Source organism: Phalacrocorax carbo, chromosome 3 (assembly GCF_963921805.1).
Source record: "Phalacrocorax carbo chromosome 3, bPhaCar2.1, whole genome shotgun sequence".
In the NCBI taxonomy this organism is placed as follows: domain Eukaryota; kingdom Metazoa; phylum Chordata; class Aves; order Suliformes; family Phalacrocoracidae; genus Phalacrocorax; species Phalacrocorax carbo.
The window spans coordinates 97,267,160-97,293,905 of record NC_087515.1 but is presented as its reverse complement, the minus strand read 5'-3'; the positions used below and the strand labels follow the sequence as shown (position 1 = coordinate 97,293,905).

Sequence of the window (26,746 nt, the reverse complement as noted above, 5' to 3'; positions counted from 1 at the left end):
GAGAAAAATAAATGTGGTATAGATTTCCAGAAAATAAAAGATTGATACTGACAACTATGATGCCATAAATATTATTTGAATGCCCTGAAAAGCAATGAAATAAATATTCCATCATTCATAGCTGGGATAAAAGAGCCATGAACAGGAGGCAGTGAGGCTTTAGAAGAACTGTATATCATCAGTCAAACTTCATTGCTTGTTTTTATGCAATTACAAAATTAATGGGCAGTGGGAATGAAGTAGATCATATATATTTGGATTCTAGTGAAGCATTTGATATGGCATCTTAGGAATTTTAGGGTTTAATACTTGATTCAGTACTGCCTTCAATAAGATCATGACCATGCAGGCTGTAAACTGCCTAAATGAGTACAAAAAACTGGAAATAATAAACAGCAACATATTAAGAGGAGGAATCTAAAAGAGTTGGCATTTGTTAGCAAGAGTTGGCAAGAGTTAGATTTGTTTAACGTCTATATTAGTAAGCTGAAAGAAAAAGTAAAGAGCACACTAATGAAATCTGAAGATAGTATTAAATTAGGAGTGTGCACATCATTAAAGAAAAAGATAAAGTGTAATTTGAGAAATTACAGACATGGTAAAACTGAAAAATGCTATTCATCTGAGAAATATGAAAGCTTGCTCACCTTGAGGAAATCATTCAAAACACTGGTATGTTGGAAAGGCACTGGTATTTGTAAGTCACAAGAAAGCAGATAAATTCAGAAGAGTCCATGTGATTTTACAGGACAGTAGCAATAGTTTCTCCATATGTGCATGAAAACAAGTTTCAATTCAGGCAATGGAACTAGTCTGGAAGAAATATTGCAAAACTAGAGGCACTCAGAGGAAAGGGTAAATAAGGAGGCCAAGAGCAATGTTGTACAAGCAGTGACTAAAATGGGACAGAGTTCACCTGCTTCACTGAAAATTCTTAAAATGAAAAGATGATAAAGCATACTTAGGACAATCTTGCCACACTTTATGTATTTTCCCTTGAAAGGACATTGGATCCCTTCACTGGACATTGCCTAAGACATTTTGTCATTATAGGGACTGTTCCTTTATTTTTCTTAGAAAACATAGGATCTCAAAAAGGCAGACTCAGTAAGAGCAGTTATGGATCAAGTAACAACCTTGTACTCTAATCAATTAAAATATCTACCATCAACAAGGGGAGCAAAGTAAAAGAGAAATATCATGTGCAATATTAAGCAATACAAGAAATTTTGAAAAATAAAAATTAAAAAAAAGGAAAATAAAAAGACAAATGCTCCATTACAGCAAACTTGTTCCTGCTGGGTCCCTATGAGAAGTCCTTTCTAAAAAGCCACCTTAGAGTCCTAACTGTGTGTCTGCTCTTTTCAAGAGTCTGTAAACACCCAATCCTGCTTCAGGTTGTCTGCTAGCTGAGCTCTCACACTGGTTGTTGCACCTTAGAAGATGTTTTAGCTGTGTATACCCAAATGCTGCTAGGCAATAAGTGATCCTCCTTCTCGTCAGAGACTCTCTTGCCACCTCGAGTACTAGGACAAAGCCAACAGAAACATTTCTGCCAGTTGACCTGCCCCATTCTCATAAAGAAACACAGCATATAATAAGCTGCAAATAAATAAAAATGAAGCAAGCTCCATCCATCAAAATGACAAACCTATTCTCACCTGCATTTTCTACAATTATACTGTGGGACTGACCCAGAATATGCATTACCTTCAGCCAGCTACTTAGAATATTCCCTCTCCCCTGCAAGTACTACTAATATTCTGAAATTTCAACTGTGGATAATAACAGGAGGGGGCCTTTGGAAACTTCTCCAGTTCCCATTTTGGTATCTATAGTAACACTCAAAATCTTGTTGCAGGCGACAGGGAACAAACACATGTAGAGCTAAGGGGTTTTGTTAGTCTAACTGAAATCTTAACAGGCTAATCAAAAGAAAAATATCAATATCTATTGTTAGTTCAGTTACAGTGCTACCAACAATCACAAAACAAATTAATACAGAAAAGCTTCATTAATAATACAGGTAAAATTGTTATACTAAAGCTGCCTACTATCTCCCCTTTTTCTCTGGTATTACTCCCTGTACAAAATTCCTCTGGGTCCTAAGCTGATGGTGTTTATCTTCCTCAAGCAGAATGGGGGTGTGGGTTACAGTGAGACACTGGCATCCTGGGGCATCAACAGGAAAAGTGCAATGTTCAGTGTGGGGGTTGCTCCCTCCTTGGTGCTGAGTACGCTTGGTTTTATTTTTATATGTGTTTTAACAGTCTGCTCACATGCCGTTTCTTTTGTCTGGTTCCAGATCAATCAGTTTTTCTGTTAGCCCCACAGCTGGTTTTACTTGATTTACAAGGTCACAAGCATGTAGTGGCCACTGATTGACTGTGATTTGTTGTGATTTTGATCTGCAGTTTTATTAACTGCAGTTTGTGTTTCTTGTGTGGGACCTCTGGTATTATACTGTGTCTCCACTCTCCCACATTGCATTTTGATCTGCAGACAGAAAGCCCCGTTCACAGACAGAATAACTACTTGTTTTTACTGTTAACTAAAGCCAGCCTGAAACGCATTTAGGCTGCTATATAACTGCTGTCACAACTGAAACAAATCAGTACAGGGAGACGAGTCCTGAGTTCACATACTGTCAGGTCAACACAAACCTTGTGGCCTTTATTGAAAAATATAATTGCCACAAAAGACTATGCCTTCCATACTTCAGCCTAACACACTGCAGCCAGGGTTATCAGGCAGATATTACTTGTTTGCTTTGCCTGACAAACAAAATGACACCACTTCTTGGAGAGCTTTCTTAGCTTTGCATAAGATGTAGTAACCGATGTTATGCTGTCACTAAGTTCCATAAATATATCTGCTTTATAAAAAAAAAGTGCTTTATAAAAGTGCTTTATAAACTCCACATCATAAAGAACAGTAAGCTGCCACTTTATTAAGGAAAAGACACTAAAGGCAAAAGAAAAATTGAAACATTACTGGACTGTGAGTGTAGAGATGTTTCTATCCATCTTATTCTCTCAGCCTAATGCTAGTATCTGAAAGGAAAACAACTTTCATGAACTCTGAAGACAGCCATGCTTCTGACACTCCTAGGTATCATTTATGATGTGATGCTTCATAAGACCTGCCTCTTCACCTCCTTCCTTCAGTCATATGTACTATCTAGTGGACTGTTGGATTCTTAAAGTACAAATTGTGAGTTTCAAAAATGAGAGAGAAAGACAAATAGCCATATATACCATCTCATTCTTATCTGTCGTACATCTGTAAAATTTGGTTATATTAGCTATAGTTTATTTGCCAGCTCCACCATGGTCAAAAGAATTATTTCAAGAACATATTTATTTCTGTGGTTTTTCTCTTTTAACGCTGTATTTCCTACTGATCTTCCTTGTTAGTCTTGTAATTATTGAATTGCATTTGCAAGTGGCAATAGCTAGGAATCATTTAATGTATGAGTGCTAGTGATCATTGTCATTTTTTACAAGCCAGTGGGCTTTAGGATAATAAACATGTATGGTTCCCTGTAAATTTTAAATAGAGAAAAATATTCTTCTTTTAAATTTAAGTTTAAAAAAGTTAAAATATCTTTTCAAAGGTAAAAATTTTCCTTGACACATTTATATGACCGCAGGAAGCTCACTGGTGAAAACTATAAAATGAACAGATTGCAACCAAAAAGACCAAAAATAAAATAAAAAAAACCCTAAATATCTTGTTGTAATGGGGAAGCCCTAATGATCTTCATTTCTTCCTCATATGCACTAATTTTTCTTATTCCAAGCCAATCACTGTGTGCCTAGCAGCCTTTTTCTAGCTGTAAGTGGTTGAGTTACATACTACGCCAACACCACTGCAGCTCAGTTAGAGCATTATCTTGTGGGAATTGCTTAGTCAAAATTCAGTGGAACTGGACCAGTCCTTTGATTAATGGGCTCAACACAAATCGAAAGCCCATATTGTCTCTTTCACTTCCTTATAACACTCCTAGGAATGTTCTCCTAGGACGATGTTGTAAAATGTTGGAAAATTACTTTTCTTTCTCATTCTACATGCTTGATGCCTGCAGCTGCCAGATACTGGAGTGTAATAATGAAGCATCCAACAGAGAACTAGACTTTTTGAGCATCTCAATAGGAATGAAAGATGTAGTTATTGATCATAAAAAAGTAAAATCTTACACACAAAGAGCAAAAAAAGACAGTTTATTTTTAATCCATATCAGTAAAAGAAAAAACACAGAATCATTTGTCTCTCCACTTCGTGTCTTCCAAAACTGTTGAAACCACCGAGGAAACATAAAAACCCCATGGTTTTCTTTTTTGTCATAAACCATTTTTGGTGCTGCTGGAGAAAATGGCATAAGTTTAATACCTTTCTCCCAAAGATGTTTGAAGACATTATTGTATTTATTTTGCTTCTGAACTGTTGTTCTGAAAATACTTTGAAGGAGATGGAGAACACAAAACCACCTTCAGAATGAATTGGTTGCTTTCACTGCTGAGAAGAGTGGCATATTATCTGTAACATGTTGTAGGTAAATAATGATTGGTATAATGCACACAGTTTAGAATAAACTGTATAGTTTTAAATCAAGGGAAAGATTTGCTAGAGAAAAATTATTCCACATATTTTTGCATCACATGCTCTTGAATTAAAGTAATTCATCAAGCCCCTCCCTCTCCTGGCTGCTCTAGTCTTTGATGGCTGCCACCATCATTGTCCTTACATGATCATCAAATAAACTATGATATCAAAATAATGTTTTATAATTCTCTTCTGTGGCATGTGTCAGTGTTCAAAATACCAGCTCAGAGTAAATCAAGCCTAATATCACAACAATGCAACATTTTCCACTGTTGTACAAAAATATTCTTTCAAACTGATATATCTCTGTGTGTGTGCTTGTGTACATGTGCATATTTCTAAATAAGGTGAACAAATACTATAGTACTTGTGGCAGGCACTTCAGTCCTCAGAAACAGGGAGCAAAAAAAGTCAGAGAAACAGGTAAGTAAATCTCTGAAGGACATCAGTGAACAGGCTGTATTCCAATGTAACAGTCTCAGGGTCATTAAGGAAGAAAATCCTGCAGCATATGGGGTTACAGATAAAACGGTCCCATAGAAGGGTTCCTATAGAGTATCCTTAGACCAAGGAAGGCCAATATATTCTTGCACCCTTCATACTCCATACTGCGTAGAACAGATAGGCTGTGAAATTAGGTTATCGGATATCTATAACAATGGCATAGACAGTTGGTTTGAGTTTCCAGTGAGGACTGTATGGCTGACTTCTGTACTAAATGAAAATGTGCTGGAGCATCCAAAGCATTTAGACATCATCTTCACAATGAATGAATTGCTGTAGTGAATATGATGTGTATGGATATTGGACATAAAAAAGAGTAAAAGACAAGACACAAAAGCAAAATGTTAACCAAATGTAGGATGAAGATGAAAATTTCCCATGTAACAAAGTGTGAAATGTTCCCAGTTTCATTCACATGATGTAGGAAAACATATCACATGTAGGGAATCGTCCACATTTTCTGTAGGAGAATTTAGGAACTGGGAATACATTTATTCTGAACCCATCCATAAGACATGGACTTCACCTAAATCAGAACAGGTTAGGCTGCTTACTTATACTTCAAATTCAAACATTATAGGGAAGGCTAAAATGAAGGGAAAATTGTCAGATATAGAACAGCCTATATTTAACAATGACACATATCTGAAAAGTGAAGTTAAAGCTTTCTATCCTAGAAAAAATAGCAGTGAAGGACTACCCAAACAAATGTAATCCCAATAAAGAAGATTAAACTAAATAGGTAGTAAAACATGAGAAGTATGTTGGAAGTCTTAAAAGTAAGATGCAAGAAATGAATTGCAAGCTTCTGTATAATAGATATGTCAGGAATTTGATGAGTGAAAGATAGTGAGGTACTGTAACAGCGGGGTTCACTATATGTTAAAACGTAGCACAGGGTGAGTTAAATTTGCTGTATCGAAATGTAGCATAGAATCTCTATGCTACCTTTCATGCCTGAATAGAAAGAATGTGATATTAAGGACATGCTGTCAATTAACCAAACGAGATGGTAGCAGTGGCCCTGGAGCCCTGTGAATAACTAGAAATACTGCAAAGGCAGAAAACATACCAATAATGGAAGATGAGGAGGCACTTAATGAAATTATCAGGTAAGAGGTTTAAAGTAAACAAAGCACTTTTTCTCTTAGTATGTAATTAAATTGTGGAGCTGAATGCGGTGAATGTTCTGGAAGCCAAAAATCTAAACAAATTCCAAAATATCTTAGGCATGTTCACTGATGACAGGTCTATAAATGCTATTAAGTACAGTGGTCCAAATGCAACCTCCAGGTCAGGAAGTCCCTAAATCCCTGACACCTCAAAGTATACGCAGAGATATATCACTGTGGGCTTGCCTTGTTCCTGTGCTCTTTTCCACATCAGAGGCAATGCTGAGCTAAATCAGACTTTTTTCTGCTTCACTGTGGTAGTGTTATGTTCTTACAAGTGTTGCATAAGATTCCTTACAGAGTGATTCCTATCTGCAGTATTTGATCTTTCTTCTTTCATTTCAAAATTACTTTGTCTTAGTAACAAACAAACAGGCAAGCAGACCCTAGTGGGGGGGTTCCCACTATGGTAACAGTCACAGAGAACTTGTTCTTATTTGATCCTAATGACATGAAAGTATTGGTATAAAAGTGATTCTTTGATCATTTGGTTATTGAAGGAAGTGGTAGTTTGATTTGGAGGGAGGAAAGCTTGTCTGCAAATTTCTTAACCGTTTTACCCTGTCTGCACAACCAGTCTGGCAAATGCCTGTTATATTTACACTGATAGCCAGTGAGGCAGATAAATGTTGTTAGGGGTCCTCCATAGTTCTTCCAGATTCAAAAAATGAGTGAGGTGAGTGCTCTGCCCCATTACTGCGCATCCTTCCAGCAAGAGAATAACTATCAAGCAGAAATGACACTTTCTTAAACCTGATGAAATATATATCCTAACCGTAGATTCAGAACTCAGTTCACTGGTATGGTCTGGCTGTGTTGCATTGTCTCAGCAATGGAGAACATCTATAAACCCAGCTGCATGATGCAGCCAGATTGGTGCAAAGCAGGTGGAGTGAACATTTGCGTTTTTAAACTGCTGAAGAGCAACATTAGCTCTGTGAACGAAGATACTGCATTTGGCTCCAGACCACTGCAGAACAGCAGTACCCTTACTTCCACATGTCAGATCCAGGCAAAGTTGTTGACCTTATGCATGAAAATTCATGGAAACCACTTTGTTCTCTAAAGGTACCAAATGACCTCAAGAAGAGATTGCTTTGAATTTTATCTCCTCAAAGCCTGTAACAGTGACTGCACTCCTGCTGTCCAGTCCAATGCATCCAATGCTTTTCACAAAGTGACACATCTTGGAGTTGCCTCCACAGTGGAGATCATGGTATGAAGTAGCCTAAGAAATGCCTGACTAGCTCGTCTACTTACACAAGTGTGATTATTGTATGGGGAAAGTAACTCTCATGCACAACGATGTGGGCAAGCAGGAGACCACATTCCACTCTGTTAAATTTGTCAGTACAGTTATACTAGATGTACACACCACTGGAGCTGCTTCAGCTGTAAATGTTTCTTGACAGAGAATAGGGTCAATTCCCTTGAAATCAGATTAGCTTCAGCTGATGCTTGTTTAAATTGTTCCAAAGTTACTGAAGGATAACGTAAAATCAAGATAGCTCATGCTGAATTCTGTCAATCTTAAAAACACACCTTCTAGTAAAAATTAATCAAAGCAAATATCAGTTGAGGAATTGATACAATGTTTATTTAAAGGCTTTCTGATAACTAGACGAATGCAAAAAATGAGGTAGAAACAAATATAACCACTTGTTGCTGCAGAACTGTTTATAGCATATTTCAGCAAAAGCATTTCCTTGGAGTCCCAAGTACAAGGGATGTGCTGTCCCTCAAATGTCCTCATGTGGGTTTCTAACTAAATGTTAGAACAGGGACCTAATCAGTAGCTCCTGTAGAGGGAGTTGACAAAGATCTTCACTTTGCATAGGAGCAGGAAAATTGTTTCAGACTCATGATCTCTATTAACTGGTTCTTCTGTAGCCCTGAATAGGAACAGCAGAGAGATCAAATGTATAGTTTCATTTCCATCCATTATCTGTCTGTTTTGTTTGGGTCACAGTGTGCTTATAACTAGTAAATTATGCGTAGTCTCAAATGTAAGAGAGCTACAGTAAACCTATTCTAAGCACAGAAGAAAAATCAGTCTGAATGCAAGAAAAATTGCATAAAGTGCTGCAGCGGTACCTATAACCAAAGACAGGCTATGTTCATAATTTTGCAGTCCAGCCAGCTTTCTATTACAAAACACTAGAACATGGAGGGACATAGTACAGCTCATGTGTTTTTGTCATTACAAGTTTGAGTCTTTAGATATGGGTATCTTTAGACTGTGCTATTTCCCCATGGACATAAAGTGAAAAAGCTTGCTCTTTTTGCCTTTGTGTGAAGGCAACCATTTTCTCCTTCTGTACAGTGTACATCACTGTCAGAAACTTGGATTCTGCTGCACTGAGTCTGAATTCTGCAGATTCCCAGAGCTGAAGAGCCACTTTGTCAATGCATTAAATTGCAGCCAGTCACTGTGGAATGATATCCAATTACAGCTTTCTGATAAATGCATCATAATGTTACATAGACATATTGCAAAGCTACCAGGTATCAGTGCTAGTTTCACTCAGAAGTGTTGAAGTGCACTGTCAAGGTATCAGAACATGATCATTTTGTTATAGTTTTACTCTGTTTCACACAGTCTTTCTCGTGGAGGGAAAAGGTTCACAAATCTCTCCACTGTTGAAAGAAAAGAGAGAAAGAGAGAAAGGAAGAGAGAGAAAGGAAGAGAGAGAGAGAGAGAGAGAGAGAGAGAGAGAGAGAGAGAGAGAGAGAGAGAGAGAGAGAGAGAGAGAGAAAGAAAGAAAGAAAGAAAGAAAGAAAGAAAGAAAGAAAGAAAGAAAGAAAGAAAGAAAGAAAGAAAGAAAGAAAGAAAGAAAGAAAGAAAGAAAGAAAGAAAGAAAGAAAGAAAGAAAGAAAGAAAGAAAGAAAGAAAGAAAGAAAGAAAGAAAGAAAGAAAGAAAGAAAGAAAGAAAGAAAGAAAGAAAGAAAGAAAGAAAGAAAGAAAGAAAGAAAGAAAGAAAGAAAGAAAGAAAGAAAGAAAGAAAGAAAGAAAGAAAGAAAGAAAGAAAGAAAGAAAGAAAGAAAGAAAGAAAGAAAGAAAGAAAGAAAGAAAGAAAGAAAGAAAGAAAGAAAGAAAGAAAGAAAGAAAGAAAAGATCAGTCTGCAAACTACACTAACCATGGAGTACCATGAAGGAATACATGCTGCTGTGAAGTGACAAGTGCTTTTGTATTTAAAATAGCCACAGTTTGTGACTGATCTCATAAAAGTCAGCAATCTGCTTCCCAAAAGCTCTACTTCTCGATTACTCTTGAATTGAATTGGGACCATGAATACATTTTGAGGATAGAGAAGGGAGGAGAGCTAGTTATGTAAATGGAAAAGGCAAAAAGATGTATTTGAAAATAAAAACAGCTCTTACTGAACTGAATTAATGGAATGGAATTGGGAAGATGAGCTCAGTGTCAGTGTAGGTACAGTTCCGTTTCATACCTATGATTAAAGATTGACCCGAGAATAGACTCTAAGACTACCCTCTTTAACACAGGAAATTACCTATCTCTTAACTTCTAGGTAAAAGTGCCCGTGAAACATCCTTGTTCTTTGTCTCACTGACTGCTGATGTATTTTACATCAGCCTGAGGGGCTAAAAGGTTGTGCTCCATGATTCCCTTTCAGGAAAATAAGGTACTCTGTTGGGAAGTAGGGCATATGAATTCATATTCCTCCAGAAATATGGAGAAATGGGGCCCAAGGCCTTCTGTATTCTAGGGGAGTGCCTGAACCCAGGGGATAGAAAAAAGAGAACTACACCTCTTTGACTATCATTTTTGTGAATTTTCCAACTACTTTTTCCAAATAGATTTACTCAGTAAATTCAACCTGCCTTTGCAAATAGTTTCAGGATATTTTCACTGACTTTGCAGCATAAAAAGAAAAGAAAAAAATGTTCCTACTAATCTAAATGCATATCTCAAGCATCATTAATCTCAACATACCTTTCTGCTTGTTTGAAAAAACTATGCAGATAGTACAGGAATGGCCGCATGAGAAAAGTCTACTTGAAGTTAATTGAGTGTTTGTAGAGCGTTTGGTGTTCTAAGACTTTTACTTTATTAGGTGTAATTTTGGTAAGCTCACTAATGGGAAAATATGCTTAAACTGGAGACGATCCAGAAAATCTCAATGTAATTAATACAAAGATAGAGGGAGTGATATGAAAAAGGTGAAGAACTGCATATGAACGTTTTAGTGTTTTCCAAACACTCTAAGTTCTCTATATCTTCATTTTGATCAGCTCTTTCTGTTCATCAGTCACAACCTTGTTTAGAAAAATCACTGTGGTTCTTTAGTAGGAACCTACTACACATAGGAAGGGGACTGTATATAGTAATTCTATAGAATCTATCCTTAGTGACAGTTTGAATTTTGTTATATTTCTTTGAAATCCCTTATAGTTTGCCATAAACATTCAGTTTCCTGTGACCATTTCTTTTCTGCTCCTAGCACTGAGCTAGTCCAATGACTCCATCACCTCTAAGCTATTGATCTGTCTGACATCTGATTCAACCTCTTCACAGTTATCTGGAGTGCTCCAAAGATAGATCAGAAAGATTCATTACCTACTTCTCTGACACAAAATGTCTGGAAGAATAACACTTTCCCCCAGTCAACAGGCAAGTTCATTTTTGGAGATTTGGGGATTTTGGTTTTTAATTACAAAAAAAAGTATTCACTTGAATAGCAAAATGGTAGCAAAATACTTACAAAAATTAATTATGTAAACAGAACTCTCTCTATTGGGGCCAGAGCTCAATATGGTCTCCTGTGTACTTCTTCTCTAGCTAAGTTAGATGCTTAAAATGAAGTTGAATCACCTTTGAACAAAACCTAACTAGAGTCTTAATGTAAGAAAAAATACACAGTAAGAGAACTTATTTTTTAAAATTAGCTCTCATTTTTATGAACACTGGTTTGTGCGTATTGCAGCACATGGGTTCCTTACACCAATGTGTGTAAATGGGTATTTGCAGACATGAATGGAAAGGTTCCTGCTGACTGCTGTGGAATTTTGCTCAGATCTTCAGTAGCCTTGTGTTATAATACATTTGTAAATTCAATTTAAAACAATTTTGAGATAGGCAGAATTTGTGATGGCAATTCAGAAGGCTAGGTTACAAGAATTCTTGAAAATCCAGAGGGTATATCTGTATTAAAGATGAGGAGAATGAAATTGTGCTCAGTCTCTTCCTTCAGAATCATGTTTAAGTCACCTGGAAATACTAGACCAGTTCCAAATGGGCAGGAGCACAAAAGAAGTAGTAACCAGCTTGTGTAAGTCTTCTAATGGCTCTCCAGATTATTTTAAACAGCCAAGTAAAATACGAGTTTCAGGTAACCCAAAAACCAACAGAACTGGAATTTGTGAAGGTCTAAGTACCTAACTCCTTGTAGGGATTACCTGGTGGACAAGGATTTGATTCTGGTATACAAATGTGTCTGTCACTGACTACGGAAGAGTCAGGCCTACATTTTGTCTTCATAGTCGAACTCTCCATGTACTTTTAAAATTAACTGAAAATATACTCTTAACTTTGACAAAACTGTACCTACATTTTTGACTACTTCTATTGTATTAGTAGAAGATTTGTAATATATGTGTTGGTCTTCTTAAAAAGATCTTGACCATCTTAACCACACGTAAATTATATGCATTATAAAGAAAATAAGGGTGTTTTTATGTGGGAGTTGAGGAGAAACTACTCAGGGGAAGAAAGTGAGTCATCAATATTTAGGTCAGTAGAAATAAAAAACCAACTCATGATGGCAGGCAGACAGAATGAAATGAACAGAGGGGGTGGGCAAGGCTGAAGGCAGACTCAGTGCAACACAATAGGCTGGACTGACTCCAGACACAGCACGGAAATCACCAAGCATAAGACTGACAAGATGCATCTTAATGTGTGCTGATGTGCTAGAGGCAAGACTGAGAACCTGCCTCTGTGGGAAAAGTGTCTTACACTGTAATTAACCAGGAAGTAGTCAGGAAAAAAACAGAATCAAAGAAGGGCTGAACTTTTGTGGAATAACAGACTCTGCTAGCTAGACATCTAAATTAACATGTTGTAAACAAATTTAAAACTGTATCAATTCAATTACTCTAAGATGTTGAACCAGAAAGGTAACATTTTGTCTCTCTCTTATACTGTAAGATTCTGGAAGCAGGACTATTTTTTTCCCCCAAGTTTCTTTGGTAATATATTCAAGAGGTGCTCAAAGTATGTGACAGAAACTTTCCTTCTTAGTATACATAGGTCATACAAAGGGTCACAGATGGGTCACACATGACTTTGAAGTGAAATTGACTCAAAGCAAATGAAGAGACATTTCCAGATTGGTGGGATAGAAGTGAAATCTTCACCACCTACTCAGAGATGAGAGACACAGAAGGGAAAGGCCTGGAAAAGAAGTGTTAATCAAATGAATGGCAGAGAGAGAAAAAAGCAAGTTCACAGTTAGCCATTGTAGTTAGAAACTGGAATTAGGAAACTTCAGTTAGAAACTAGAATTAGGAAAAGGAAAAAAAACAGAACATGGTTATTAATTTTGGTCTGATTCTGAAGACTTTGCCATTTGGAAAATGTATTATACATACTATGGGAAATTTAATGTTTTTTAAAATTGTAACTTTGTTAGTGAACTACAGAGTTTCTCAAAGGTGCAAAATCAGTAATTTACTATGCCTATCAAGTCCTTCATTACTATACTCCAGTCCTTTCTGAATCCATTTCCTCCAGTGTCATTAAAATGGGGTCAGTGTTACCACTCTTGTTTTGGTCTTTCTCTTGAGCCTTCTTGAGCATCTCAGGAATTCACTGTTGAATGCAGTGAATACTTGTTCACTGCATGTTTTTCCTGCCTCTGCTTCCTCTGAAGCCTGTAGTTTTGCAGGTGATATTGATAGATTGCAATGAGAGAGTGGAGAACTGGAAGCAGAGTTACCAAACAAAGAGGTGAGTTGGCTGGGAGCACACTTTATATTCCCAGCAATGCTGAATGACCCTGGGAAAATCACTTTTCGGTACAAAAGCTTTCCCTCCTCTGACATAAAAATAAAGTTGACCTCACTTGCAAAATTCTTTTGAGATACACTGTTGTGTAACTGCGTGACATTTTCCCTCATTTTTAATGTCTTCAGTGATGTGTTGATAACTAGTTGGACTTAATCTATCAATTCATTTCAACAGCAACTTATTTAATTAGCCACAAATTAACTCCACTCAGTGATCAATTTCTTCGGGTCCATTTTGTCTGTGGTCCATTTTGCCTGCTTTTTCTCTGTTACTTTTTCCAAATCTTTCCCTCACCATCTGCAATGGGAAAAGAAACTTAGTTGAAAGGGGTGCAAAGTCAGTGTGACCTGAATTAATGTGATATTCAGAACTATGTGTGCAGGTATGACAGAAAAGAGGAGAGCTTTCGAAATTTTCATAATCGATGAGGTGAAGAAAACAGGAACTCCAAAGAAACTGCTGAAAGAAGAGTTAGGTGGAGCTCAAAAGAGATGAAAAAGCTGTAGATATTGACCTTCTTGAGATACTCAAGAAGGATCAATAATATTGAGAGCTACACAGAGATCGCACACAGTGGAAGGAAGGAAATCCCAGAAAACTATTATCAGAGTCATATGGTAGTTCATAAAGGATGTGTAAAAGAAATATTCAGAGCAAAATGAGGACTGAAACTGAGGCTTAGAAGTCATCAAGGAATCTATGTTGCAAAAGGTAGTCAGAGAAAAGGGAGGATAAGATCACTGGTTTTGCGTAAAAAGTGGTTAGAGACTACGAGGTCAAATATATATGGTTTCCAAAACTAGGGAAATAGTGGCAGTTCTATATAAATAGAAAATGTTCAAGTGGAGGTTAAATGATTAATTAATAATGATTGATATAGTTTCATTTGGCAAGATAATAATATACAAAATAGAAAATATGATCATGCTGATTGAAAGATGGTGTTTTCCAAGTAAAGCTAACCCAGAACTAAATCCAGCAGACACATGGCAGGATCAGAGAGACAGCACAGAGTTGTCACTTTGCCACTGAAGCTAAATCAGACCTTAGACTACAGTATTGAGACTATTTTATCTTTCTGTTTCCACTGTGAGCTCTCTTTGATCTGTGATCACGTCACTGACTTAGTGTCACTCAAACTTGTATAGACTTGTTTCTCATGCCTTGTACTATCAATGAGGACCAGGACCACTACACTTTGTTTCTCTCCCAACAGTGAAGTAAAAAGTGCTTTTGTTTATACACAGGTATGTATAAATGTGCCAGAAAAATTAGACACAGATAAATTTTCTTAGAGGAAAAAAAGATCACTGAATAGGCTGATCTACTGAATTGATTTTATATGTAATACAAATAATGATAAATGAGCAAATCTATAAATCAGAAAAAACTAAGCTACCATCTGAAATCACAAATACACAGATGTTTTTTGTGTAGTTGCATCTGAAATGTTTATACATTCTTTTGTAATACATGTGTTGCTTGTCTCAAATCAGTTCAATGTGTCTTCAGCTTTGCAGAGAAGAAACTCTTTGACTTGCTTATATTTTTAAGATTCAAGGTCTTCCATAAAAGAAAGTGTAGCACTTCAGTGCCTTAGGATCACTCTACACCATACTCACTAATCTGAAATTATTGCAGCACTTTACTTTCTGTTATAAGTGTCTTTGTAAATGGTAGGGGTTCTGGGCTTGCAAACTAGAACATAATTTTAAAATATTGGTGTGCTTCACATTTTTAGGAGACCTTCATTCTTCCAAATTAGAATTCTAATTTGTGAAGTGCTCCAATAACTTTAAATTGCTGTGTACTCTAGATCCAAAGCCTAATCTTTCCAAAGTGAAGAGCTTATAAAACTGTTGAAGCCCTTTAATAATTCTGAATTAGACTACAGGTACATGATTAGAATTTCAATTTAGTTTTATTTTAAATACTTAATTTACAAAAACCTTACCTGAACCAACCAGGTAAATAGAAACTCATATCATGTCTTCCATTACTGACGTTAGCTCTTGAACTTTTAGCAGTATCATGATAAAAACCTTCTCCTTAATTATTGTGAATGACAAAGTATTGTTGGGAAAAGTTGGGCTTTGCTCTGAAGTCTTTAGTAACTTTTTGAAAGGGACACTGTCTTCATTTTGTATCACACACACCAGTTATGTATAGACCTTGGACTACTTGCAGGTTATTAAGCTTTTCTTTATATGGCCCACAAAAAAAACAGCTGTAGTTATCATTGTTAGAACCGGCTGATGATCTGCTGTGCTAGGCTGGGAAAGCCAGAGGCAACAGCTATCAGCATTTGGAGAGCCAGCTGTTTCCCCAATTCTTCCTTTGATCTTGTACATCAGCAAGAATGTATTTTGCAGCGGTTTTTTAAGTCTTTACAATGCAAGTCTTGGTAGTTTATGTGCATGATTTCTGCTGTCCATCCACAACCAACACTGAGTTATGAAGGCATAATATGTAGTGTACCAGTGTTTATGCATAAAGCAAATATCAGGTCAGAGAATATAGTTTATCTGCTATTCAGATACAATCTGCTGGATGCTCAGACCAATTATGCATATTTTTTGTGTAAAACCATTGACCCAAAATTTTATGGACACTTGCGAACTGGAGACTGGAGCAGCATCCCAACCAAAGCCAAAATTTTATGCATAGCACTTCTCTAATTCCATACCAATCCTTCTGAATGCTCACAAATGTGAGGGAACAAGAGTAAAATCTGTATGCACACTTTGTTGAATTCTTGTATTGGCATCTGAATTCGATATATACACACAAAACTATAAAAATTGTGGCATAAATATGTCAAATTGCCCAAAATTTCATTCAAATACAAACATATTTCCATATTCACAGAAAAACACAAACAGATCTGTGAGCTTCTTTATATTTAAAATTAAGAACAACATACTTTTCTTTAGCCTGCCAAAGTGTTAGAGGGGAGTTTAACATTGATACTGAGTTTTTAAACAAGGGCCAATTTTACTGGTACACTCTGCCTTGCAGTGCTCCACTGATGCCAATCACCTTAATCAGCTGGCTAAAGTCAGTTCATGCCTGCTGTGCATAACTGAAGAGGTACAAACAAGCAAAGCAAAGCATGCCAGTGAAAGTAGCTCAATATGTTACAAATAAAATTAACAAGCATTAGGTTTAAGAGCTAAGCAAACAGAATCAAAAGTGGAGAGATATACAGGTATCCTGCTATTGTATTTTATTTGATTCTGCCTAAAAATTGATTTCTGTGTCTTCTTTTGACACGAAATACTTGGAACAAAGAGATTGTTCATTTTTCTTTTAAAGCTCCTTTTACATGAATATATTTTTCATTACCTTTAAAAAATATGCTAACATAAAAACCAAAGTTGCTGAAATTTCAGTACAGACTTTTAATCTAAGTGATCCAAATGTAGTGAAATATTTTCATGGTGGAATATGGGGGAAAACTCTTTCCTCAGCTGTCTGCCCACCCTTTCAAGCCTAAACTCTAAAGCAGTTCTGAACTGCCTGTGGCTGACCTAAGACTGTGGACAACCACAAACTAGTGAAAAGATATTTGTTGCAATGCCAAAGCTGTCATAGATTCCTGTTATGAATAAATTCCAAGCATATTCATGCATAACCAGAGGGGTTTTTTACAGTTTGCATGGAAAGTTTATGGTCTAGGTGTACTACATGAGAGCAGTAATTCTACATGTACTCAGTGATGGTTTTTTACACCAAAGACAAGTACAAAATGCTCACAGTTCATCCTGGAAGTGGAGGTGACTCTCTCCTTTTGCACCACATCTGTAAGCAGATAGGATTAATTAGTTCCCAGCTTTCTTAACTGCACTTTTCTTTTCTGGGGAGTCCAGTTTCAGTCAATAACCACATTACTTACTTTGTCTGCTGGCTTTAACCCAAAGTCTTACAGTCAAGGATCATGTTATAGCTGTGGATTTGACCCAGAGAAACTTCCTGATCACATCCTGGGCCAGTTGCCGTCCTTATCACCTCTGGAAAAGAAGGGCAGCATTTTTATTGTTTTAAACTCTGCCACTCTGCCAACGTGAGTCCCCAGCCCAGCTGCAGGCTGGCACTCTGCCACCATGAGTTCTGTCTGAACAGGAAACTCTGCTTTTGACACAGAGATCAATGCATGAAGCAATGAGATGTGAGAAATTACATGCAGGCAGTATAGTTATTCCAGGGAATTGGTTTTTTCCTATATTTTCCTGCCATTATTTTTTGCCTTATTCCCAGCTACCAAGTGTTAAGAAAATGACAAAAGGAATCAGATGACCAGTGGCAGAAACAAGTACTCACAGTAATAAGATTTGTTCTTAGGACATTCCTATAGAACTCTTGTTTTTGAAAATTTGAATATATTTATCGTCCTATACATGTTTATTGAGCATAAAGGCAATGAATAACATCATATGACTAGAGAATTTTGGCCTGATTTTGGTTATATTCAGGAATTCTACATCTGAAAGGAAAAGATTGATTTCCCTTAAATACCTGCAATTCAAAGTAAGAAAAGAATACCTCTGTCATGTTAAAAACAAAAAGGAAATCACCTAGTATACCTAAAAAGTCTTGTCCAGAAATCCATAAGGGGAATCTTCTTATGTTTTCAGTAAAACTTATGTGAGAATATTAGAAACCCATTAGATGAAAAGTACATGTTGTATTTATCCATAGCAGACCATGTGAACACACTGTTCTTGTCCTGACATGAGATGAGAGCCTATAATCAGCTGACCTCCTTTCATCTAGAGCTAAGAGACTACTTTTATGAATTTTCATATATTGCTTTTAGAAATTATTTCACATGATAAGAAAGAGACGGCTGGAAATGAAGGCTGTGCAAATTTTCAGTATGCCTTGAATTCCAAACCCTTTGGACAGAAACATTGATTTTCAAATTTAAGTTAGTCTAAAATCCCTGAGGTTTCGGCTGGCTTCATTTTTTTTAAAATATGAACTGAGTTTTACCGTTAAAAAATTAGGCCCTGCTTTTTGTCAAAACTAAGTGACTGTTTATTCAAGAAGCCAATCTCGATAGAAAAAATTGCTTGCTTTGTGTTTCAGATTCAGGTAAAACACAAAAGCAGAAAAGATTAACCTGGCTTCAGATTTCACTGCAGGCTTTTCAGAGATCTTTGCAAGAATCCTGAGAGTTTTAATTGTATGTTCACTAGTACTGCATCTGAGTTTGGCCCTGATGCCATCAGCTACCGTTAATCTAATAGTTGTGTAAAAGTCATCCTAAGAACACTGAAAATCTCCAAATAATTTTAAAAAAACATGCTTCAAGGCTCTCCGTCTATAATTATATAAAATGAAAAGATACCCTGAAAATCGTGACAAACTGGTAGTTGAATTTAAATTCAGTTTCTCTGGTTCAAAATTGCCAGTGGCTCTGCTGACCATTGGTACTGGGTGCATATCATACTGGTTTGTAACTCTAGTCTCTTACGCTTGCCACTAGTTTTTGACGTGTAAAAATATACATATGATATTAGTGCTAGAAGATCTGGAGTCTCAGTCTTCGCTATTGTAGAATTCTTTGTAGTGAGCCCACAATGACAGATTTACAAAAGAATGGTAATTTAAAATAGTGTCTATTCCCCCTGAAGCAATAAATATTTTTGAGGCATTAAATTGTATGAAATTTCTAAACATCCAAACCTTGTCATCAGTTTGGCAAACAGGCAGCACAGATGTGGCAGAAGGAATATTAAGGGCTAATTGTATAACATCAATCTGTTTGTCATCAGCATATAAATTAAATTTAGGCCCACATTGACAGATCAGATTATTGAAGAGAAGCAGGTACAGATTAAAAATCAGGACCTTGAGAAGAGAAGCCTGTGTGACACCTGCAGAGAAGATTTCATGGAGCTGATCAAACCACAGGAGGTAGGCCAATCTCATTTAGATAGAATGAAGCAGAACCAAGAAATAACACAACACTTCAAAACAACTCTTACAAAGCATTTGAGGAGGATTGAGTGTCTACTTATGTCAAAGACAGCTATTATAGGTAGGAGGCTAACTAGAGAAAATTCTGCTTGGGTTCACAAGGAATTGCTGATGACTGTAGTGATTAAAGTTTGGCACTGTATTGTGGTATGAAAACAAACTAGTCTTAGAAAAGCAAGTGCTTTTCGGAAGACAGACAGAACAACTATCAGTTCAAAAGCAAAAAATCCCAACCAATCAAATAAATCCAGTTTTAAGAGGAATGAAAGTTAAAATTAATTTCAGGGACATGTATGAATTTTTACAGAGGCCAGCGTGAGAGAGAATCAGTTTTGGTGGGCAAAGTTAGGGTATTAATAGAGTATATGAAGAATTGGTCTAATCATATCAAATTGATAACTGTGTGTGAAGAGACCTGAATATTTCCTTGATTTTGAACTGCTGTTTAGTTTAACTATCAGTTTGAGTACAATAAAACAGGAAAAACAGAAACATGGGAATAGTAATGAGGACATGATCGCCTGCTATTTTGAATAGAAAAAGGGCCAGATCCTAGCCAGAAGAACAGGAACATCAGCGAACATGTTACTTTGTTACTGAAAGAATCCAAGAGATTTGTCACAGATGCCAGAAAGCAATCCCAGGTTGCCTTCAAGTTTTTACAACAGTAGCAGAGGAATCAATCAGTCCATGCAAGTGTATGCCCAAAAGTGAAAGCATTTTGCCATGCTGTAATTAGTATAAAGACTGATAAATATCCAGGGGTAACACATTGATCATAGATAATAAAGGGCTGATTATTGAGCCCTGGGGATGCCTCAAGTCTGACTCCACATGGATGATTAAAAGTTGTCTGCAGGATGTTAAATCTATTAGAAGCATTCAAGTGTAATACAAGTAATTCCCAGACATGTTTCAGGAGTAGAAAGCAAAATTTCATGGTTTGTAATACCAAATGTTGCAGTAAACTCTCACAGAAAGGAAAGGAAAAGAAAGCCCTTGCCACAGTTTGCCAGCAGACCATTATTCATTTTCTAGCTGCTAGGAGGGACTTGAAACCAAGCTTGAAATATTCTTCACCATCTTTGTTCCAGTTGAGCAAAACCCAAGCAGCAACCTCATGCATGAAAACTGTAATGAAAATTAGGGAATTTGAAATTTCAAATTACAACCCATCCCCCTCCCACCCACCCCCCACCCCCCACCCCCCATTTCCTAGCCTTGTGGATTAAATAAAAGGGTGGTTGGGGATTTTTTTCTTCTTTTCTTTTCAGGACAGAGCTAATTGCTGCAGTCTTAAAGTACAATTTGAGCTGCAGCATCTGTGGTAGTGAGAGAAGGAAAATATGTGTGTATTATTTAACAAATATTAAGTCTATAAATTTAAAAAAACCCATAAAACAAACAAACAAAAGCCAGTTCCAGACAGGCTGTTTCAAGTGATTAGTCTTAGTAAGTACCCCTGCTTTGTTTCTTCTTGGGAGAAAGTTTTTATAGTATATTTTTCTTGTGCTTTTCTTGTTTTCTGTTTCAAGAATTTATACATTGAAAACTAAAATACTAGACCTATGACTTTATTGCATCACACAGGCTTTACTTTATGCCCATAGTTAATTTTGATACTGGAGTCAGTACAAGCAGTTGTGAAAATTTAGAGCACATTTGTCCCAGGTGAATAAAGGAAATGGTGTATGCTGTATATCCCTCAGTGTGTCATTGACCTACAGAAAAGGGAGAGAACTAGGTTCCTCAGAATGTGATTCATAATGGGCAATGCAGTGGACAGAGAGACAACTACATCAGGCAACAGGAAATATTAAAGAAGGATACCTGAAATATTTTCCTTCTTCAGTGTTGGGTACCTAATTAGAAATAGCCATGGAGAATTAGACATCTCAATGAAGCTGTAATTCAATACTTTCCAGTTGTAGATGACATCTACATGTTTATGGACAATTGGCTTGTTGCTTTCATTGAGGAGGATCAGTGAGGCATCTATCTATTATAGTCATTTACATGATGGCTTTTTATATGATGACTTATATGATGGCCTTCTAGAGCATTTGCTTTTGAAGCTATAATCCTTCCCTAATTTTCCTCCTGAACATCTGGAGCTTTTTATACCACCTCTTCCATCTCAGAGAAGAAAGTTTCAACCACAACCTTATTCAGTGTTGTTGAAGTTGAATCATTCTGAAGAAAGAAATGAAATTTCATGGGGGTAAAGGGATCAAATTAAAGAAAGCCTGTTTCTGTAGCCAAATTCATTTCCAAGAGAACAGATGGAGGGGGAACGTTTTGGATTCTGGGCACATTCGCATCACGTTTGCATTCTTGGTATCATCTTCTGGATCAGCAATTTTGAGGTAGTCCTGAAAGCAGGCCACAGTCCAAGATTGTTCCACATTGCAGGAAAGGGGTCGATCTGTGTTTCTACAGACAACCACCATCTATTTTACTTACTGGTTCCATAATTCTTGTGTTCTGCCTGTGGCTCGTTTCAGCCTGAAACATGCATTGTTCTTAACGTCTGGGGCCTTGCTTGCTGCCTGGTGCTGCAAGGCTTACCATCCTGGCAGATGAGATATGGGCAGCTCAGTACCCCTTACACAGCACCAACCTGAGGGGTTTCCCTCCCCCTCATAATACCCATTTATGTTTTAAAACATTATTTTTTGTGCTAATGCCAGTGCAGTTTCTCTGGGGCACAGCAGGATCCACACACACCCCCCAAAACTTTATGACCCTTGTGTCTGCTCTCCCTCTTGTGCTAAGTGCAGCAGCAGATGCACCAGGACTACAACTTACATACTCTGTACCTACACAGTAGTCCTGGATCAACCAGGATTCACCCCAGACAAAAAGCCTTAGATCTGCCACAGCAAACTGAAGGTGCTAAGCACTCTGCAAGCGTGCTCAGTGGGCTAACCCAGAGATACCTGGTACATACATTGCAGTCCTACCATGTTTTAATAGGGAGAAAAGGGAAATTTTCTGATGCTTCTCTCACCTCCATTAGGGAAGCAGCTCTTTTCTACTAATGCTAAAGCTAAAGTGGGATTCCCAGGAAAAAGGATCATGATAGAGCCCTGTGTTTATGGACCTGCCTTAAACCATCATTCAGGAGAGAAGTGTAGCATGAGTGATAGGGAGGATTCTTCTTAGATAAAGAAAAAGAAATCCTAGTGGCACAAATACAAGCTTTTAAATTACTCTGGAGTGAGGTTACAGAATAAGATACTCTGGGAAATTATTATTGTGCTGCTAGTATGCAAATCTGTAAAGCTGTTCTGTCAGCCTAGGGTGATGGCACCCTGTCCTGGCTGCCTGGCCAAGATTTCAGAGAAGTATGAAAGTCTTAAACAGAACTTGAATGTTTCCTGTGAGATAGGAGAGAAGCTGTAATTAATGTAATTAGTTAATAGAGATTTGTAAGCCATTCTTGCAATACCATAGCAAAAGACATCTCAAGGTCCTTCCATGTTCAATGTATTGTACTAATTCGCAGTACATTCACTCTCTGCACTAGATAATACAGTTTTTCCCAAAGCTGGTTAATAAGGTTCATAGCCTCTTCAGAAAGTTGCTGAAACTTTTGATTGCCCTCAGTGGATTGAGACAAAAGTACGTAAGAACTTTCATTCAGGGCTCCTATCATTAGACTTGCTCCCTACCGGTATGTACTTGAATTATGGTATGGCACCTTTGCATCAGGGAGCAGCAGGAGTGGGCAGCTCCACAAGAGGAGGTGAGCTGGGAGCTGAGGCTGACAGCAAGACCTCAGATGAAAGGTGCAGTCCCACAGTATGCCAACAAGAAGAGTACAATGGGTCCAGCGTCGGCCACAGCTCACTGATCACCAGACAGCCTGCAGTGATATGACAGGTCTGAGATCAGGCTGGGAAGCCAAGTCAGCAAAACAAGGTCAGAAGTGGCATGGTGCAAGGCCAAGCACAGCATAACTACAGCATAGCACAGACGTGGACCAAGGGCAGGGGCCTGAGCTTAAATACAGCCCCTGAGCCAACGGGTGAAGCTTGTGTGCATGGAGGTCCCAGCTTTTCACACCTGTTTTCTTATGGCATAGGTGTTTTCACAGCAGGCAGATAAAAAGTTACATGGTTCTGGCAGATCAGAAGAGACCCTGAGCACAGGAAGCCAAGCCTCTGGGAAGGGGTGGGAAAAGAGGTTGCAGAGGAGGACTATCAAGGAACATGTTTATAGACTCATCAGGATAATCAGAGCCTGCTGGCAAAATCAGGGCCCTGGCACTGGATAAGAAAATACAACTTTCATAAAAGGTGTCCTTTCTAATTGCCAGTCATTTTGGCTTTGGTTTTTTTAATTTTTTATAGATAATATATTAGAATATTAGTATGTGCTTTCTTTGGTCCACAAAGTTTCTATTTAACTCAACAGGACTTTTATGCACAGATCAATGATAATAAAAACAATATTTTTTCTGCACAATTATAAAATGTACAATTTAGGGCCTTATCCACCTCCTGGGAGGTGATATGGCTTGTCAACTCTAAATAACCTCTCAGAGAACATTGTGCCTCACAGGAGGCCATAATGTAAGAAACTCGGGGGTTGGATCACTGACCCACTTCATGATTCAGTTTAACAGCCCAAGTTTGACTCTGTGGGGGAAAGAACTTTGCTAATATTGCTTGAACTATTTATTAGTTCTTTTAAAAAATTTCATTGGTTTCCAATATGATGAATACAATGCCTAACAGGAGAACTTTTCCACAGAAAATCTATTTTCTGCAATATTATTGTGTCCCTGAATGGAACAATAAAACACTGAAAAAACCATCGAAACTATTTCTTATTATCATTGATTTGACTATGGTATGCTTTATAGCTTCGATTTCTCAGTATGTCAACTAATTAGCTTCACAAATTACTAAGAAAATTCCACAGTTTCCAATTGACTGTTATGAACATATAAAATAGCTTCTGCATCATCTAAAAATGAAATATGACCTTTTAAATGTTTTAACTTTACTTCCTTTTTTTGTGAGTCATGATACTCTGGTTTATGTTCTATATTATGCTCCTGTTGAAGCGCCATTCAGGAGCTTAAGATAAGCCAAATGCTTAAAAACGTGTTCAATTTGATTGTAAAGTGTATATTCAGATTATAAGTGTTTCATATAAGCATACAGATAAAGTGTCTTCACTTGCATATGGGTAGCCTGTCCACCCCAGAGATTAGGCAGTTTCATTTTTTCTGTCTTGAGCCTAAATGCCACAGTAATTCCAACTCCTAAATTAGGCAGTTTGAATACACCCCTGAGCCAATTACACAAAGCCAACGTTTCAAAGTCAGGGTAAGTGGCTGTACAAGTGTCTCCTTCCTTCTCTCCCCCAGCACACATACAGGCACACACAGAACCAACCTTGCACACGCACACACTGCAGACCTGCTCCAAAGCCATCAAAGCCAGCTGAAACTCTTCTGCTTACTTCAGCTGGCTTTGGATCTTGCATTTGCATTTGTATAACAGTTCTGCTCAGTTCTGAAATCTAATAGGTCACATCTGTAAAAATCCTGAAACAAGCATAAAACAATTTAAACGAAAAAAATTGTCCAGCTCCCTAAGCCATGCCGATAAACTGCCAAGCATTTACCTTGTCTGGTTCCCAATTTTGTGCTCAAATGTACATGATGCAGCACAGTCCTATTACAGTCATTGGTAGTGGAAGGCACTTCAGCATTTTCAGGAGCATTCAGCAAATGCAGCTCCCTTTAGGAGAAATCACTGGCTTGTAGCACATAGTGAAGGAGGTCACTCAAGAGAACACTTACCTTGGCCTTAGGCCCACCCCAGCAGACTGTTCTGTAGCCTGATCTTAAGAACCTGAGACGATAGAGATTCCAAGGCTCCCCAAGGCAGAATGATCAAGGCTTTACTGTCCCTACAGCTGGGAAGTTTTCCCCAGTAGCCCCTGCTTCAGTTTAAGCTCAGCACTTTTTTTTTTTCCTGTCTCTGGTGGGAAAGGAGAACAGGACAGTACTTCCTCTTCCTGAAAACCTCGTATATTTTTATAAGAGGTTTCCTTTTGGAAACTGTCATCATGTTTCCTCTCAGGTTTTCTTTTCCCTCAATTAAATGTACCATTCCTACAGCCTTTCTCAGGTCATGTTTTCTGGATCTTCGATCCTCTCTGTTACTCTCTTCTGTACTCTCTCCAATTGCTTTGATTTTCATCAAACACTGTGTGTTAAACTGGACATTGCCCCAATGCCTGGTTTCAGTAGAGTGGGAGGACTAAACTCTTTAGGCACAGATTTTTTTTTTTTTTTGACTTGCACAAGAAGGGGAATATTTAATGTCTCATATTTCTTAGGACACCAAGTGGAATAGAAGATACTAGGTGTAAACATCAGATCACAGACTTTGTCAACAATATATAACCAAGTGCCAGGTATTTAGCTAGGTCTGCTTTGACATCATAAGATCACAGTAACCCAGTTCAGTCTGCCCTTGGTCGTCCTTCAAGAGTTAATTCTGTTGCTTATCCTCCAATGGTCCAGTAGTAATTTGCTTTTTTTTTTGTTTGTTTCTTGAATTAAAATACATACACAGAAGAGAAGATAGGAGGGAATAGATCTTTTCTTAGCATTAAATATTTAAAATTTATTAGAGGAAGTGACTGTAGAAATGATCTTGCTTTCATGTGTTGCAGGGTTGACTCATAAGCAGACAAAGGTGGTTGAGAAATATGATCAAACAATGTTTTAGTGACCTATTAATCTAATGAGATTCCAAAGAGGAGTGCGGAGATGAAAGATTAGCTGGAAAGAGGAGTAATTGTGGTTGATAGTGAATACAAAATGAAATACCGTATGTGGCTGTAACTTCATAGCTTGAGTCATAAAAATATACACATTCTGTTTGCATGAGCTTTTCATATAATTTCTTTGGGAGGTAGTGAAGAATTGGCTTTTCCAAAAGAAAGCTTTGGTAATTTTATATACTGTCTCTTTTATGCAACAACCTCCATTCATTTACCCGAAAGAAAAAAGGAAGAGTTAAAACAATTATTCTAGTCCTCCAGCATATAAAATATGCTGCACATTCATGAAAGCACCGAAAACTGGTAAAAGAAAAAATGTAGGAGTCACAAGACAGCTGGAGGCCTTTTCCCTTTATTAATATGATGACTTACTTGTCATGGAAAGCAGTGCTTGCAGTACATGCATTTACGGCAGTGTTTGATATGTTGCCTCATGGACACAGACGCAACATATCCAGAAACGCCTTCACAAATGTAATGTGACCTTTGTAGTTTCTGGCAGCACTTTCACAAGAAACCTGTAAACATGAGTACAGATAAAGCAGCAGACTCATGTGCTGTCTACATTAGCGAACATTCAGATGAATTTTTATATAAATTCTATTGCATTATCCACAGTAGCAGCAACGTACAACCAGG

The 26,746-nt window shown here is 37.5% G+C and overlaps 1 protein-coding gene and 1 long non-coding RNA gene across 4 annotated transcripts in view; one reads left to right on the top strand and one right to left on the bottom strand.

The window, feature by feature from the left end:
* The window catches only part of ADGRB3 (adhesion G protein-coupled receptor B3), a 462,905-nt gene that overhangs the window by 314,520 nt on the left and 121,639 nt on the right, over positions 1-26,746 (top strand). The gene's annotated exons all lie outside the window — the stretch shown is intronic.
* LOC135312650 (uncharacterized) lies at positions 4,213-26,004 on the bottom strand. The gene is made up of 4 exons (XR_010372294.1): positions 25,116-26,004; positions 17,211-17,325; positions 17,072-17,116; positions 4,213-4,365 (listed from the first exon to the last, which is right to left on the bottom strand). It is a non-coding gene; the product is annotated as an uncharacterized LOC135312650 (long non-coding RNA).